The sequence below is a fragment of the Orussus abietinus genome, unplaced genomic scaffold, assembly GCF_000612105.2.
Source record: "Orussus abietinus isolate OABI.00-Male unplaced genomic scaffold, Oabi_2.0 scaffold10, whole genome shotgun sequence".
NCBI classification, from domain to species: domain Eukaryota; kingdom Metazoa; phylum Arthropoda; class Insecta; order Hymenoptera; family Orussidae; genus Orussus; species Orussus abietinus.
In genome coordinates this window covers 584,639-596,485 of record NW_019396009.1, presented here as the reverse complement: position 1 = coordinate 596,485, position 11,847 = coordinate 584,639, and the positions used below count along the sequence as shown (strand labels likewise).

The 11,847-nt window shown below is 62.2% G+C and overlaps 1 protein-coding gene across 11 annotated transcripts in view; it reads left to right on the top strand.

The window, feature by feature from the left end:
• The first annotated feature begins 373 nt into the window (after nt 1–373).
• Nucleotides 374–11,847, top strand: part of LOC105699760 (putative transcription factor capicua) — a 36,718-nt gene continuing 25,244 nt past the window's right edge. For 2 of the 11 annotated variants that reach the window (XM_012425028.2, XM_012425018.2), the window contains exon 1: nt 8,940–9,632. The gene's annotated coding sequence lies outside the window, so the exon portion shown is untranslated. Of the gene's footprint in view, nt 473–543; nt 719–7,831; nt 7,921–8,938; nt 9,633–11,847 lie in introns of those variants that run through there. The other 9 variants (XM_012425020.2, XM_012425021.2, XM_012425024.2 and 6 more) reach the window with 9 other exon arrangements.

The window sequence follows — 11,847 nt, the reverse complement described above, 5'->3', positions numbered from 1 at the left end:
AGCGTGGTCCCCCCTCCCCGGGCTCGCCCCCCTCCCTCGACGCGGTCTCCCACCCCGGAGCCGGCCGGTGGACGGTGTTAGTCACCTCAAGGACGTTCGCTGTAATTGGGATAGGTCGGATAGACGTGGAGCCCGCGTGCGCCGGTGCGTGCGTTCTGTGTAAATGGCGCTCGTCGCGAGGGTCTCGGCTGCGCGGAGCGCAGCGACGACGGGCCGCGAGTCGACGTGAGGCGCGTCGTTGCTCGGCGTCGCGGTGGTTCCGGAGTGCTCGGAGTGGCCGGGGTCGACGGGGGACGAGCGTCGGGGGTTCGGGGTTTCTCGCCTCGCCTCGAGCTGCCTCGAGCGGAGCGCCGCCGGAACGAGCCGAGGAGCGGCGGAGAGGGCCGAGCGCTGCCGACGCCAGCGCCGCCGCGGGACGGGACGGAGACCAGTCCTCGCCTTTGTTCGGACTCGCGTCGGTCCTCGGCTACAGGTAAACGCAGTACCGTATTTACGCTCCGAGCGCCCGCGGTCGAGCGGACGCCGGCCGGAGCGAGGTTATGTCGCCGCGGCCGGGTTGACCGGATCGACCGTCCGAGTTCGTGGACTCCGGATTCGGCGTCGGGTCTCGTCGCGACGAGCATGAAGTCGCGCACGGGCCCGACCGAGTTTCGCGTCGAACCGAGTGTCGCCCCAGCGGATGGATACGACGTCGAGAAGCGGATTTTCGCACGGAAAGGTGAGACCCGCGACCCGACGCTCTCGGTCGTTCCTAACCTCGCGGACATCCCGCTCTCTTTCTCCGCGAGAGAACCACCTACTCCGCGCTCCGCCCTTTCTCCTTCCGAGTCGTCTCCTCGCCCGAGGAGAGATCCTCCGAAAGAATGCGGTCCCTGCTCGAAGAAACGCGCTCTTCTCCGAATCCACCGACGCGTCCCGACGGACGACCCGAGGCGAGAAATCCGACCCCGAACTTCTTCGGGGGCGAATAAATTATTTCATTCGCCTCGTCTCCTCCGTCGGACCTCGATCGAGGCTAAGCTACGGCTCCTGCGGGAGGTGCTCGCGTGCAGGTTCCATTAAATTCCCCGCATGCGGGCTTCGCTCGAGATCGGTCACCTCGATTCGAGTCTCGACGGTGATTTTTTATTTCGCATGTCGTTCCTGGAAACAAACCGAAAAAGTTGGAGAAGGTTCGGACGAATGAGAGCAAAGCGGGAAGCGGCACGAGCCGGAGGTTCACGGTCGGCGGGAAATCCTGCGGGAGTCGTTGACACCGACGTAGCACGGCCGGCTCGGCTCGGCCCCGACCGGCCCTCGCGTGGATCTCGAGCGGAAACCTGTTCGGCCCGAGCGCGATCCCTAGACTAAATTCCACCCGGAATCGCGACCCGCCCGCCCTGCCACCTGTCGGTCGTCGCGGGAAATTCCTAAACCCGCTCCGCTCGCGGAGAAACGCTTTCGCGATTTAACGAGCAAAGAGTTCGACCTGGGATGACGCGCCTGTCGCGTTCCACGTCGCAACGGTCACCGGTAATCGACGATTCCGACATCCGGAGATCGAACGCGATGGATCCGGCGAAAGTTGAATCGAAAGCGATCCTCGGGGTAAAGAGACTCCGCGCTCGGTCGGGGACCGTGAACTTGTCCGAGACGCTACCTCGTCTCTCGATTCGAGGTAACTCGCCGTGACGACGCGAGCCGATCGTCCCGGAACTCGAAAGCGCTTCTTCGAAGTACTCGCGTCGCACGTGACTTCCGCGAAATATCCTTAATACGCGGAGCTTTTACATCCTTAATCTTATCGATTTTTTTTTTTTCTTCGAGTACGCACATTCGATGTTTCGGCTTTCGAGAGAGATTACCCGGACGACGCGGTACGCTTCTACGTTCGTCCTTATCGTTTTCCTTCGCCTCTTTTCGAGCGCCCGCGATTCGGCGCGGACGACGTGCGCGCGCATTCGACGCGGGTTATGTCTCGTTTCCATGCGCGCGAAAAAGCGCGCGGATCGACGAGGAGTGTCTTGGAGACAACTTATTCCGCGTTCATTCCCGGTGATTGGAAATGAGGCATTATCCGCGGTACTTCGCGCCGGGGGTAAAGAGTTTCGTGGAGGGGTGAGTTATTTGAGAAGGGGGGGCACGATCGGTCGGCGACGATTATCCCGGTCGGTCTTGACGCGCGGAAGCGCTTAAAAGTGAAAGAAGCCCGAGCAAGGAGAGAATCGCCCGAAAGTGAAACGCTATGCATCCGCCCTGTTTCGTTTCGAGCCAGCCGGGGAAAGACGTATACTTTTCCCCCGATTCCACCTTTCACCGAGAGCGCTCTTTTCGAGCCGCGTTTTTGGCTTTTATATTATCATTATTCTATATTATTTCGTCATCGGTCGTATCGGAAACGTTCTAACCCTAGGCGCTCTCGCCGCGGACGAGATGGATGGTTTATGTCGGGACCGAAATTTTGAGTAATCGTTAAGGCCAAATATCGGCAGGGAGGAAAAATCGGTCCGTCCGTAGTTTCGGATAGCGTAGCGCTATCAAATGCCCGGTGGCCGTTTCGAACCGCCCGGCAGTTCCCGCTTGCGGATCCAAGATGGCGGGCGCGCATCCGCCCCGACCCGGGCCGCGGGGCGGCAGCACCGGCCGGTCGCTCCCCCGTTTCCCAATTTCCGCGCCGACGAAACGTTCCTCGGGGCGCTTCCGCGACCGCCCGGCCGCCTCGGTAGCTCGGAATTATCGCGAGGCGAAAGTCCGAGCGCGGGCAGCGGAGGGGGCGAAAAGGGCGCCATTCTATAATTAGCGGCCGAGCCCGCGTGCGCGCCCGATGGGCGAGCTCGATAATGGCGCGGCGCGCGCACCCGCGCCGAGCCGCTCTTCCGGCGGAAGCCGAGTCGCGGCAGTCGCGAGGGAGCCGCGGGGCCCCGGAGCGAGCCGCCCCTGCCGCCGCCGCCGCCGCGCGCGCGCGCGGACGCGAGAGTCACGGTTGCTAACCAGGCGAGAACCACCTGCGACGAATTCGAGAGGCGGCATATCGCGCCGAGACCGCGACCGCTCGAGAGCCGCCGAGGGTCGGGGTGGACCGGAGAGGCGACCGGGCCCTCCAGATGGCGGCCCGCTCCGATCTGTTGCTAACCGGGCTCGGGACGCGCTCCGAGAGTCGCGCCCCCTCGGAGCGCGCACCTGCGCGCACGTGCGCCGCCGCCCGCAACCGGAATGCGACCTCGCCGCGCCGGAAAAAAAAACCGGTCCCGGGGAAAATTACCTTTCCCGCGCGGCGCGAAATTTCAACGGGAACGGCCCCCGCGACGCGCCCGGACGACGGACGGAGTCGCGCGTACCTCGGTCTACTCGGGGAAAGGGTCGTCGACGGAAGTGCCCTTCGAGCGGGAGGCGGAGGGGTGCACCCGGGGAAAGCGGTCCTCGGTTATAACGGGGCACTCCGCGGTCCGGGCGCGGCCGTCCCGATCCGTTGCTAACCGGGCCGCGGGCGGCCGCTTCTTCTCCGCCGGCGCGACGCGTCCTCTTTTAATAGACCCGCGAATAGGCTTATAGACCGACGCTAGACGCGAGTCCACGGTCAATGCTTGGCAGGGGAGCGTGAATATGCGACGCGACGGTGAATGAAATATTTTCAGAATCGATACGCCGCCCCGGGGGGGAGGGGCCGCGCCGCTGAATAAACGATCGCCCCCGAGCCGAAAACGAAAACCAGGGCTCGAGACCGACGGGACGGAAGAGGCGGATTCGCCGATCGGAGACGTGAAATTTTCTGTCGCGCGAGTAGTTATTCTTCCTGGAGACGAGATCGGCCTTTTTCTTCCCCCGACGCCCGTGACGCGAGGTGACCCGATCGCGTCGCCGATACGCGGCCAATATGAAATTTGACCTTCGCGCGGATTGGAATCGCCGGGATCGTCGATGTAACCGATTCACCTCGGTTACGTAACCCCGTCCCCCCCGATATGTAAACGTCAAACTCGGGATGCGCGGGGATCGGCCTTTGGCGCGAGGCTCTACCGAGCTTTCCGGAAGTGGAGTCGCGCGCCAAAGACGGATATGGGTCGATTCTAAGCGTTCGGCACGATATCGTAACGCGCGCCTCGGGGGGACCGTTCCCTCTGGGTCCAGATCGGACAGGGTAATATCGGGTTGTCGGAAAAGTCGTGACGGATTTTCGTAACGGATGGCACAGAAGAATGCGTCTTGACCTTTCCGACAACGAAATTTTTGTCGGATCCGCTCCGGCACGGGTCCGATGCCGCGAGTCCGCGTTATCCCCGGAACTACCGAACCCGGTCGAAACGACTGATTTTAAGTGGCCCACCACGGCGAAGAGAAATCCCTCGGCAGTCCCAGCGTTAACGCGACCTCTCGTTCAAGGGGAAGGACTTCCTCCGAAACTCCTCGCTTATCGCCTCGCGTTACGTAAAACGCTGAAAAGCGGCTCGGCGCGAGTATCGCGAATTGGCGCGAGATCGTCACGCGAGTCGCGGCGGCTCTTTTCATTCATCCGGCACCCCGCGTTCGACGTTGTAACGGCAATTTATGGCCGCGTGCGCGGGGCCGGCCTTGGGAACTCGGTCGATTTCCTCGCGGCGCTCCTTCCGACGCCGAGGACGTCGTTCCGCCTTCCCGTCCCGGAGGTGGACTTGGCCGAGGCGGCGGCACGCGAGCAGAAAAAAGAATTCCGATCGGCCCCGGACTCGACTCGCGTGGCCCGCGATTAATCGGAACGATCCGGCAACGGGCCGCCGGTCGCTTAACGACAGCCAGGCGTATCAACGACGAGTCCCGATAACGCGGGATAGGGTTCGGCCGCGACGTCCGTCGGAGGCTGGAGGGACGGTCGTCTCCTCCTCGTCCTTGGAATCGGGAATTCGCGCCTCGGCCCCGGAGATATCGGTCGATCGATCGTCTGCGACCTTATTTCGGGACCCCAGGATATTCTCGTTGGACCAGGGGCTTCCGTCGAGGTGCGGCGTCGCGACGCGGACGCCCGACGGGAGGAAATCCGAGACGATTTCCGCCCGCGGCGGCCGATTCAAAGATGGCAGCCGTGACACAATGGCGGCGATAAACGGGTTGCGGAACGTCTCTCGATTATTTTCACTTTACGCCGTAAGGAGGCCCGGGCGAGGGGGGCCTCGGGGACTCCGCCGTCAAAGAGGCATCGTGCCGCGAGTTTATCGGCCGATTAGGCCGCTTAACGTTACGCCAAACGTCACTCCTCGCGGCGATAAGCCCGCGAGCGAGCTCATCGATGCTCCATCGCGGACGCGGACCTCTCCCCGACGGAGACTTCGCGGGGAAGGAGGGTCGCGGGAATTCTCTCGACCTTCCTCCGGAGGGTTTTGAACGATCGATCCTCCGTCGCGATGACGGAAATCGCTCGGTCGATCGTCTCACCCGGGCGGACGCGTCGTCCGCGTCGCGGAGGAACGATCGCGGTCGGCTCGACTCGGGCGAACTCGGCTCCACTCGGCTCGACTCGGTCTCGGTTCGCGGGCGGTAGCGGAACACTCGGTGCGTGGCTCTCGTTAAGCCCGTAGCGGAGCCTAGTTTTCTCGAGCGCGAGCCAGCTGCGATTACTCATTCAAACAAAGGACTCGAATTATTATGTACCCGAGCGATAGGCCTCTCGCTAAGGAGAGCAGATTACGATTAACTCGAAGGCGGGACGCGAATCGGGGAGCGCTCTAGCCGCGTCGGCCGAGATGCCGCGAGGTCTTCCGGATCGACGCGCCGAGGAAATCGAGGAAGTCGACCCGCGGGCCGAAGACGCGGCAAATAATTCGGGAAGCTTTCGATACACCTAAAAATTTGTGCCGGGGCTTGCGCCAATATGTAGCAGTATTTTATTCCTTTTAAAAAAATTCCCCGCGACCGATGGGCGACATGGCCGAAGGTGGCTCCACGCGTAACGATAAATCCCGCCGAGAATCGTCCCATTAAATCCCAATTTTTTTTTTTCGCAACATTCGCGCGTTAATTAAATTCGTACAAATCGACTAGCAGGAAAACGCAGGTGGGTAATTGGCTTTCGAAAGAGTAATCGATCGCAGTTCTCGATCTCTCGTCCCGGTCGGGGGGAATTTTCTCGGTGGACAGGTGGAATCCGTCAGGTAGTTTCCCAGGAGTTTCCGATGCCCGCGGCAGGCTTACGGGGCCTCCTAGAGTTTTAAGCAGTGATTCGCGCAATTTTATTTACCCGGTGGAGAGTCGGGCAGTAATTGACTTTCGCAACCCCGCGTCCCGTCCGGAAAATCGGGGCGGGATTGACGAAACGGCGCTTTTACTTTTCGCGCGGGTTTTCGGATCGCTCGAGTAGTTTCGGAGCAGCGTTTGCGTCCGCACACGCAAGAGACGTACGTCGAGTTTACGCTCGGTATCCGCGCGTTTTCCGCCGGTTATGACACCGAGAATTGCAATTGCGCGTAAGAGCAATCGCAACCGAATTGCGGCAGCCAGTCCGCCGCGAACATGGTCGGACGGCTAATCGCGAGTCGTCGGCGGTTAATTTCGTAGACAACGGTAATTCGGTCCTCCTGGGTCCCTCTGCTCTTGGAGATGTCCGGTGCCTCCTCGCGGTTCGCACGCCTCGCTCGTTATTTCCGCTCGAGCCTCTCACGCCTCGTAACCACCGTGCTCTCCTCGGAAGACTTTGCTTATACGTACGTATATAATTGAACCGTCTATTCTTACGCCTCGGGTGGTCGGATCGATCCGATGAATTTCCAACGTTGCATTGTAATTTTAGACGACCGCTCCTCGAGGGCGAGTACCGTCGAGATGTCGGCCGAGATCGCGACCGAGCGATTCCGCGTTTCTTTCGAGCCGGCAAGAAATTCCGGGTTCGCCGAATCGCGAGGGGCGCGCACCTCGCTTTTTCCGCAACGGTAATTCGCCGTTTCATCGACGACGAGTCGCGCGGTCTCGTCCGCGTAGTACTCGAAAACCGCCGCCGTTGCGTCAGTCGTTCCGTCCCGCCGATGTTACGCCAATCCGCGGCAATTACTCAGACTTTCGTAAACGAAAGTACTCTTCTCCGCGATTGCCGCACCTCCGCGACTCCGGCCTCGCACGCAGGATATCCGACGTCCTTTCCGCGCCGCGGGAGCGCCACGCTTCGGTTGGACCGCGTTTGAAATTGGCGCCTCCGGCGGCGCGCCCCGCGCACGCGCGGCTCCGGAAAGGGTGAATCAACGAGGAGCTTCGAGGTGCGCGTACTCGGCGGGGGGCATCGTCGCGCCAAAACCATCGTAACCTCGTCCGCGCCATCTGCGTCGCGGTCGAGATATACCGACGAAATTAATATTCTCGCTCGATGGGATTTTTTACCCTACATCGGAGGCGAATCGACGAGGTCCGCGCAGGCGCCGACCGAAGGTCAAATCGGGATCTCTCTTCCCGCTGCCGGTCGAGACGCGGGAATTAGGAAAAAGCGAGGTTAGGAGCGCGTTCGGCCCGGGCGGGCGCTCGGAAGAACGCAGCCGTCGGTGGCGCGGCGCCTCGTTGATACGCGAGTCGTCCCTCTCCCTCTCGGTCGCTCCCACGCGGCCGGGGATCTCCCAGCCTCGTCGCGGGTCCCGAGCCAGTCCCGATCGGTGCCGAGACGAGGTCGAGTCCGCTCGGCGGCGGTCGGGAGCGCTCGGGCGCCCTCGGCTCGGTTCTGGCTAGCGGCCGCTGTCAGTGGGCGCGCGCGCGCGCGCGCACCTTGGCACTCCGCATCCGTCCGCGGTCGCGTGGCGTGTGTGCGGTCGGCGTGCGCGCGCGCGCGCGCGCGAACGAGAGAGGCCGCCGCTACGTTATTTATCCGGAGTGCGCGCCGAGTCAGTCGAGCGAGCGAGCGAGCACCGTCTGCGCGCGCGGAGCCCCGGAGCGGGAAGAACGGCCGCGCGGAGGATGTCGATAATCCGGAGGAACGGTTTGCGCGTACGCACGGTAAAAATACACGAGGAGAGAGACGGAGAGAAGAGTGCCTTCGGCTCGAACGACGCGTCGCGCGGGGTGGTCGGAGGGGGAGGAGGGGGCCGAGCGAACTGCCCTAGCTCGAATTCCGGAAGCGGCCGAGAGGAGCGAGAGCGCGAGGGAAGGGGTGACGGGATCGGCGAACGGGCCAAAATTCCAAGGAGGAATCCGCGCCGGGCGAACGGTGTTTATTTACCATGGCCGAGGCGAGGTTAAGGCGGCCCGAGCCGTAGTACGACGAGCCGAACGAGAGTGCACGAGTGCACGCGCCGTCTTCTCCCTCCCCCCTCCCCGGGCGAGAGAAGGAGAGAGAGAGAGACCGACTCCGCGTACGGCGCTCGCCCACCCGCGCGCGGTCACGGTCCGTGCGTAACGCGTCGTGGACCCCGCGGACGGACGCCTCGGTGATTCGCGCGGTGCAGGCCGGAGAGAATCCTCCTCTACCTGGACTGGCTCTCTCTCGCTCTCGTCTATTTATACGCGCCGACCATCCGCGACTCTCTCGTATTTTCCCCTCCCTCCCTTGCGCGCAACGTGCCCGGGCCCCTCCCCCCTCACCTCGTATCTTTCGACGTTTCCACCCCTCCTGCCCCACCGCGCCACGCTCGAGCGGCGATCTTCCCCACCCGGGCTCGACCCTCTCTCTCTCTCTCGCGCCGCCGGTTTCATTCGGCGCTCCTTCTCCCCCTCGACGCGGCCCCTGCACGCCCCCTCCTCCCCGGCGCGCGTGACGACATCCGCGAGTCGAGTCGCGAGCGTACACCCTCGCGCCCCTCCCTCCCTCCCTCCCTCTCTCTCTCGTCCCGCCAGGAATTTTCTCACAATGGGCTCGCTGTGTGGGTGAGAGAGCGCGCGCCGAGTCGACACGACTCGCCTCGAGCGGAGAGGCCGCGCGCGCTCGCGCGCTCCAAGATGGAGGCGACGCGCCGGTAACCGAGCCGGCGAATCGGCGGTCCCTCCGCGGACTCGCACCTTCCGCTCGGCGGATCCCCGGCCACCGAGGGAGACGCGCGTCCTTCCGCCTCGCTTCCGCGCTCCCTCTCGCTCCCTCTCGCTCCGCGTCGCCCCCCGCTCCGCCCTTCCCCTCCCCTCCTGCCCCTCCTTCCCCGCTCGGCCGTGCACCGTGAGCGCCGCGAGCGCCGCCGCAGTCAGTGGAAGACCGCGACCGAGCGCGGTCGCCGTTCGCGTCGCGTCGTCCAGTGCTTCTCGGGATCCCTTGAATGGGACCAGGGTGACGCCGCGCCGCGCCTCCGAGAGGCGGCGGATCGTTGTCCCGGACGGCGTCGAGGCGCGCGTCGGCCGCTCGATCGCCGATTGACGTAGGAAAGAGAGAGAGAGCGCGCGGCGTGCATCTCGTTCGATACGTCGCGCCTCCGACCAATCAGCTGACGCGGCGCGCCCGCGCCCGGAGAGGAGCGCTCGATCGGGAAACGGCGGCCTCTGCCGCAGTGCCGTCCGCCCGTCAGTCGACTCGCCTGGGCGCCGGGTGGCGCGGACGCCGACGCGGGGGTCGGTGAATGGGCGGACCGCCTCGAGCGGGGAGCCGCGCGCTTACGCGACGGCCAGGGATAACGACCGTTTTCGAACCAGTGCTCCCAGAGAGGCCCCCGCCTTCGCCCCCGCTCCCGGACCCTGTGACCCGAACCACTCGCCGCTGGAGCGACCGGCCGACGTCGACGAGCGAGGTTTGACTTTTGTAGAAATAAGAGACGTCGAGTCATTTATTTTGGAAGCGAGGATCCGTCAACGGCCTCGCTCGGGACCCCGTTTCGGGCCCGAGCGAGGCCGAGGGGGGACTATCGCTGCATCTCGGGAGGAGAGGGCGCACGTGCTACGTCGACGGCTCCGAGGCTCGACCCCTCGTTCCCCGTACGGTGCACTTTGGCCCGCCCGCGCTCGCGAATTTCAACCCTACGTCGCAGGAGACTCGCGCTCGAGCGATCGGCGTAACGTTTTCCCCCGGTCGAGGAAAGCGGTCCGGATGGTTACGCAACGCCTCCTGTATTTTATTATTTATACATTTTTTTTTTTCTTCATTGCATTCTGCGTCAAACTCGTTCGGAGCGCGTATCCGTATCGCGGCGAAGTCGTTAAAAGGAACGCACGAGTCGAAATGAAAATAACTCGCGCGGTTTACGAGATCGACCGCGGATAGAGTCGCGGCGAGTTTTTGCGGGGTGGCGAAGAGTCGCGCTTCGTCTTCCCCGCGTCCCGGATGGATTCCGGGGAGTTCGCGGACCTCCCCTCCGTGCCCCTCGAGCCTTTACATAATTTATGCTCGGCCCCCGAGCGTCTAGACCCGCGGCCACGCCGATATCGTTAGGTGTCCGGACCCTCGTCGGATTCGCTGCTCGAGTTCGCGCCTTTTCGCGGGTCTCCCTTTCCGTCGAGCATCGGAGAACTCCCGGACCCCCCGCGGCCTCTCGTCTCGCCGTGACGCAAATTCGTCCGGACTCTCGCCCGTAGCGATCGGTAATCGTTCGATCCATCGGACGTCGCGACGATACGATCGGCGCCTCGTCGCTGCATCTCGGCTCTTCCGTAAGGCCAGCCTCGAGTGTCGGCCCGACTCCCGAATATTGGTTAGGGGGTCATCGGCCTGGGAATATTTTTCACGATAGCGCCGGCCGATTCGCCTCGAAAGCGGAGAGTCGAGCCACCGAGCCCGAGCCAAGTCGACCGTACGTCTATTTCTAAAGCGCGATGCGACTCCCATGGAGCCGCTGCAGGGTCGCGTCCTCTATTTGCGCCCCGTCCCCCGAACCTGCGGAATCTCCGCCGGGTCGGTCGCCCCGGAGGTGGCGAGCCTCGAATCGTTTACGCGCTCTCGAAGTTTATCCATCCAATTCGTGCATTCTCCACCCCCAAATTAAGTAGAGAGACTGGAACTCCGAGGGTGAATTGATTTTTCTTTACTACGAATTTTTTAAGCGAATTTATAACGTTACGTCGGATCATGGGACCAAAGTCTACGACTACCCCGGGAAAAACGCGTCATCGAACCAAAGAAATGTTTTGTTAATTCAAGGGATAATTATTTGACCAGGAAATAAATTGGAATAAATAGGCTGCAACATTTTTGTTTTTTTTGGAATCACGAGGATTAATTCCAGTTTATTTCGATGAAATTCTTTTAATGAATATAATATTTCTATGGTCCGATGAAATTTTTTTCTCGGTGTCTGGCAATGTGCCGTGGAATATTTTTTTTTATCTTTAACGGGGTAGATTTGCGGATACGAGGCTCTCTCGAGATTTCTAGGCGCGGTTCTCCTCCTCGAGGTGGCATCGATCGTTTCGCGATCTCCGAGGGACGTATCGCGGAATTATGATATTCTCGGGCCAATTAGTCGGATTAGGCGGTTCCCTCGAGCTCGGCGGGAGGCGAGAGCGCGCTTAAAGGGCGAACGAGAGCCCGAGAAGGACTGCCGCTCGCTTACGCGGGCCTCGAGTCCTCGGCCCGGAGGAAACGCGCGAATTCGAGCCCTCCGGCTCGCGAGGCGGATTCCGTCAACGTAGACGCGGGGGCGCGCGACCGAAAGTAGGGCGCGAGTAAAATGGTCGCCTCTTTTTTTTTTTTCTTTTTTTTTCGAGACGCCGGATCGGCGGCGAGGCGTCGCCGGTTAATCGATCGAATCGGAGAGGTAAAGGGTGGCCTCGCGGCGATTACAACCAATCGAGTCCTCCCAAGGATTGGATCGGCTCGCGAGGATTCGTCGTCGTCGTCGAGTGGCAAGCCTTAAGGGTGCTCCTTCGGTCGCGTTAACGGAAACGGGCCTCGCATTGTCGCGATGGCAACGGAGACGGCTCGACCGGGCGGGCAGAAGAGGGAGGAGGAAAGAGAAGGAAGGGGCTCGTTTATCTGGCATTCGGCGCAGGGGTCACGATAACGCGAACGGA